The following is a 6162-nucleotide window of genomic DNA, read 5'->3' as shown; positions in this document are numbered from 1 at the left end:
CGCTATTGAGCCTGTGATGGTTAAGGTACAGACAATACCTGAGATACCCTCAAGACAGCTTTCCCATTGCCCCGCTATGAATGACTTGGCTTCTTTTTTAAAAATTAGTATATATAAATTTTTACAAAAATATAAGGGAGTTTGGCATGCAATTTTACGTTAAGCTTCTTTGATCATATTTCCTGTCATTACCCAAACTTGGTACCCTCCCACCGGTGCCCTCTCTACTCCTTATAACTATACTTCTCTGTCTAGATCTTTTGTTTGTAAGGTTCCATATGTGGGACGTGGAGAGATGACTAAGTGGCTAAGAGCACTTTCTGCTCTTACTGAGGGCTGGCGTTTGGTGCCCAGCATCCATGTTTGGTGGCTCACAATTGCCTGTAACTCCAATTCTAGGGGATCTGGTGTACTCTTCTGGCCTCTTCAGGTACTCACATGGGTGTGTACATACACCCGCCACCAACATGACTGAAGAGAAAGTAAAACCTAGAAAGATGCCATATGTAAAGCTTGTCTTTTTGAATCTGATTTAGTTTGCTTAACGTGGTGATCTCTGGTTCTATTCACTTTCCTTACAATGACAGGAATACAGGGAAGGATGTAGAAACAAGCCTGTGCTGCTGTACATGATGTAGGAGAATGGCAGAGAAGGAGGTTCCAGAGGCATCAAGATTGACATATGGAAAAACCAATGACAGAAGAAAGGTGAAAACCCATCTTTGTTACTGTTCTAGTGCTCTGAAGAAACACCATGGGCAAGGCAATTTATAAAAACATTTAATTGGAAGCCTGCTTACAGTTTTAGAGGACAAGTCCATGATCATGGTGGGGAGAATGGTAACAAGCAGTCATGGCTCTGGATCAATAGCTGAGAGTTTTTACATCCAATCCAAAGGCATGAGGCAATGGGACACACACACACACACACACACACACACACACACACAGAGAGAGAGAGAGAGACAGAGAGAGAGGAGAGGTGTGGGTGTTAGACACTTTAAAGTCCACCCCCAGTGACAAATCTCCTCTAACAAGGTCATACCTCTAAATCCTTCCCAAACAGTTCCACCAACTATGGACTAAGTGTTCAGATATATGAGTCTACAGGGACCATTTTCATTCAAACCACCACATCCTTTGACCATGGGGTGCATGCAACAAAACAGAATGTGAGCACGTGCGCACGCGCACACACACACACACACACACACACACACACACACACACACACTCCTCCAAAAATCTCAGAAGGCGCTATGTAAATAGTCTATAAAGAAGGGGCTACAACAGTACAACCTGAAGCTCTTGGTGGGTGCCCTTTGCTCTTTGATCCATGCATAGAACACATCTGATTTTTGAGAAAGGTGCCAAAAATACACGTTGGAGAAAAGATAACCTTTTAAACAAATGGCTAAGAAAGACTGAAAGTTTTTTCCTTGTTCTTGTGGGATTTTATGGGGTAACTTTAATGCTTTAAAATGTTTATTATGTGCATCTATTGTACATGATACAGGGTTACATTGACATTCTCATAGAAGTGTATATTGTATTTGAGTGTACCCCATCTTCCTTTCTCACCCACCTTCAGTCCTACTCATCCCTTCATTCCTCTAGTGTTGCTTTCTACTTTGGTGAGAAAGATGTGATCCTTGTCTCTCATCTTTTTTTTTTTAAACCAACAAGTTATATTATCTTTATTCATGTTAGAATTTCTATCAGAGTTTGAACATTAATATTTAGAGAGTTTTGTACATTTTCATCTGAGAACCGCACCAGGTCGCAATGCTCACATTAACACTTCGCAGTCACAGGAGCAGCTGCTCCCTTGTACTCTCTTAACACTGTTAAACACAGTCTCTTCCTTGCTGTCATTTACAGCGGAACGTGTTCTCACACTCATGCTCAGCAGAGTTCCAGACATTATGGATTTTATCACATGTAAATTCTTTAAAAACATACTTCTGCCAAAAGACTGGATGACTACTCTGTACACTACATCTCTCACTTTATATAAAAATAAATTTTAAAAAGTGAACTAAAGTTTCACTTTATAAATGAAATATATTTTTTCTAATTAAAAACTTTATTTTAAAGAACTAGAAAATAAAAAATAATCTACACACCAAAAATTAAACGCACTCAAAGTTTACACATGGCATTGAATGTCTACACAGTTAGAACAGCCATTCTGAATTTGAGGCGCTTCACATTAGATTTTATACTGTTGCTATCAAAATACATTGTGATGTACATATCTACCACCCAAACCTGAAAGATCAGTAGCAGAGCTGAAAGTAGAAAAACAATTAGCTTTTGATCTTCTTTCATTATTCAAGTGTCCTGTATCTGTGTTCATTCTTTTCTCATCACTTAATTCCTTCTTTACTACCTAGTATTTGCCTTTTCTTGTTACCCTCTGTGGATGTTATATGGTACCCACATGCACCTTTGTTTACATATGTATGTATTAGGCTAGGATCTGAATATGGAGATCTTATGCAGATAGGATCTGAGGATGTGTCCTCCCTTAATATTACACATTTTAAGTTCTTACATTTTCTACAAACTTTGTGATTTCATTTTTCTTTACAGCTGAATAGTATTCCATTTTACATATGTACTAAATTTTCATTATCCATTTATATGGAAAGCTAGGTTGTTACAGTTCTTTGCTATACAGAGTGAAGCAGTAATTAACATGGCGGTGAAAGTATCTCTATGGTAGAGTATCGAGATGTCTGGGTATATGTCTAAGAGTGAAATAGCTGGGTCACATGGCAATTGTAGTTTTAAGAAAGTTCCAAAGTGATTTTCGTAGTGGTGTACTAATATGTAATCCAGTCAACAGTGGATACAGCCCTTTCTCCCCACATCTCCAACACTTGTCTGATTTGTTGATAATGCATAGGATGAGGTGTTTAGTTTTGATTTGCATTGTCCTAATGGCTAGGTATATTGAATACTTATAAAACAGTTATTGTTCATTTCATGTTTTTTTAAAAATTTTTACTTACTCACTTTACATCCCTATTGAAGTCCCTCCTTCCTCTTCTGCCCATCCTCTTCTCCCACCCTCTTTTCACTTTCTGCCTCCCCTTCTCCTCAGAAAAGGGGAGCTCCTTTATGCCAACCCACCCAAACACATCAAGTCGTATCAGGACTAAGTGCATCCTCTTCCCCTAAGGTCTGAAAAGGCAGTTCAGCCAGGGTTAAGTGATCCAAGAGCAGGCAACTGAGTCCATGTCAGAGACAGGCCCTGCTTTTAAAAAATATATTTATTTATTCATTTTACATCCCAATTGTAGGCTCCTCCCTCCTCTCCTCCCAGTCCTTCCCTTTCCTCCCTCTTTCTTCCCTCTATCCCCTCAGCAAATCCAGTCACATCAGGACTGAGTACTTCCTCTTTCTCAGTGTCCTGGAAAGGCAGCCTCACTAGGAGGAAGTGTTCAAAAAAACATGCAACAGAGACCATGTCTGAGACAGGCCCTGTTTCCCTTACTAGGAGACCCACATGGAGACCAAACTGCCCATTGGGTACATCTATGTAGGGGGCCTAGGTCCATTTCATGCATGGTCCTTGGTGGGTGCTTCACTCTCCACAAGCTTCCCAACCCCCCAGCTCAAGTTAGGTGGGACTTTTGGTTTTCTTGTGGAGCTCCTGTCCCCTCTGGGTCCTTCTATCTTTCTCCCAACTCTTCCATGAGGCCCTCTACCCCTCTGCCCAATGCTTGGTTGTGGGTCTCAGCCTCTGTTTCCATTCATTGTGGGGTGGAGCCTCTCAGAGGACAGCCATGCTAGCCTTCTGCCTGCAAAAATAGCACAGTGTTGTTAATAGCATCAGGGGTTGGCTCCCTGGGGAGGGTCTCAGGCTGGGCATTCTCTAAATTTCTGTTCTATCTTTATCCCTGCACATTTTGTAGGCAGGGAAACCTTTGGGTTGAAGTTTTTGTGCATGTGTTGGTGTTCCCTTCCCTCCACTACAAGTTCTATCTGGTTATCAGGTGGCTTCTTCAGTCTCCATGTTCCCTGCTAGGAGGGGGTCTCTGCTAGAGTCACCCCCATATCCTCCCAGGAGCCTGTTCTGTCATAGGTCTCTAGCCTGTCTCAGAGATGCCCCAGGCCACAGTTTCTCTTTTCTCTGCAAGCCCTCTGTCCTCCTACCCACCCCCACATCATATCCCCACTTCATTTCCTTCAGCGCTCCCTCTCCTGTCCTGTTTTCTCTCTTCAAACACTTCCTCTGTCTATTCTATTTCCCCTTTTCAGTGAGATTCATACATCCTCCCCTGGGGTCTCCTTGTTACTTAGCTTTTTTGAATCTGTGGGTTGTAGAATGGTTATTCTGTACTATAGGTCTAACATCTGCTTATAAGTCAGTACATACCATATGTATCTTTTTAGATCTGAGTTAACTCACTGAGGATGATCTTTTCTAGTTCCATTCATTTGCCTGCAAATTTTATGATTTCTTTGTTTTTAATAGCTGAGTAGGATTTTGTTGTGTAAATGTGCCACAGTTTCTTTATCCATTCTTCTTTTGAGGGACACATGGGTTGTTTTTAGTTTCTAGCTATTACAAACAAAGCCACTATGAACATAGCTGAGAAAATGTCCTTGTATGGTGGAGCATCATTTGATTATACTCCCAGGAGTGGTAAATCTTTGTCTTGAGGTAGAGCTGTTTCCAATTTTCTGAGAAAGTGCCAGATTGACAAGTTTGCACTCTCACCAGCAATGATGGAGTGTTTCCCTTTCTCCACATTGTCCCCATCATGTGCTGTCACTTGAGGTTTTGATCTTAGCCATTCTGATGGGTTTAAAATTTACATAATTGATTTACATTTTCAACAGACCCTGCTTTAATTGCCTGGAGACCCTCATGAAGACTGAGCTGACCACCAGCTACATGTGTGGGGGACCTAGATCCAGCCCATGCATGCTCTTTGGTTGATGGTTAAGTCTCTATGAGTCCTCTTGGTCTTTGGTTAGTTGACTCTGTTGGTCTTCCTGTAAAGTTCTTGACCTCTCTGTGTCCCTCTATCCTCCAAACTCTTCCACAAGACTCCCCAAGCTCCACTTAATGTTGGTTTGTGAGTCTGCATCTGTTTCAATCCCCTGATGGGTGGAGTCTCTCAGAGGATAGTTATGCTAGGCTCCTATCTGCAAGTACAACAGAGTATTGTGAATAGTGTCAGGGGTTAGCTTTCTCCTCTGGTGTGGGTCTCAAGTTGGGTCAGTCATTGTTTGGCCATTTTTATCCTTGCACACCTTGTAGGCAGGGTAAATTTTGGGTTGATGGTTTTATGGGTGGGTTGGTGTTCCCCTCCCTCCAATGGCAGTCCTTCCTGGCTACTGGAGGTGGCCACTTCAGCCTGCATATCTCCTGCTGCTAGGAGACTCAGCTAGAGTCACTCTCATATCCTCCCAGGAGCCTCCCCTATTGTAGGTCTCCAGCTTGTCTCGGAGATGCTGTTCCCAATGGGTTTCTTTCTGTATCCCAGGCCTCTCATCTTCCACCCCTGCCCTTTCCCCACCTGATCCTCACCCCAGTTACCCTTCCCATCCCCTCTCCCATCCTGTTTTTTCTCTTCATCCACTTTTGAAGTCTGTTTTATTTCCCCTCTTAAGGGAGATTCAGGCACCCTCCTTTGGGCTCTCCTTGTTACCTAGCTTCTTTGGCTCTGTGGATTGTAGAATGGTTATTCTGTGCTGTATGGCTAATATCCACTTATAAGTGATTAAACAAATATGTTCATTACAGTTGTTCATTTGTTGATTAGAAGTTTTATGTTTTTTTACTATCCACTTTCTGTAATTTTTTGTAAATTTTATTCTGTATATTAGCCTCTTGTCTGTAGTATAGATGGTAAGGATTTTCTCCCATTCTGTAGGCTGTCTGTTTTCTCTGATAATAGTTTTCTTTGGAGTGTAGAAACCTTTCATTTTTGTATAGTCCCATCGGTTGATACTTGGGGTTAGTTCCTAGTCTTACTAATGTTCTGTTTAGAAAATTCTCTTCTATCCTAATGTCTTGAAGAGCATTCCCTGTGTTTTCTTTTAGAAGATTAAATTCTGAGTTGATTTTTGTGCGATGTAAAAGACATGGATTTAATTTTATTCTTTTGACCCAGTTTTGTCAACACCATTTGTTGAATGGAT

The sequence above is a fragment of the Psammomys obesus genome, unplaced genomic scaffold, assembly GCF_907164565.1.
Source record: "Psammomys obesus unplaced genomic scaffold, mPsaObe1.curated_primary_1811, whole genome shotgun sequence".
Classification (NCBI taxonomy): domain Eukaryota; kingdom Metazoa; phylum Chordata; class Mammalia; order Rodentia; family Muridae; genus Psammomys; species Psammomys obesus.
This window is presented reverse-complemented; position numbering follows the sequence as displayed.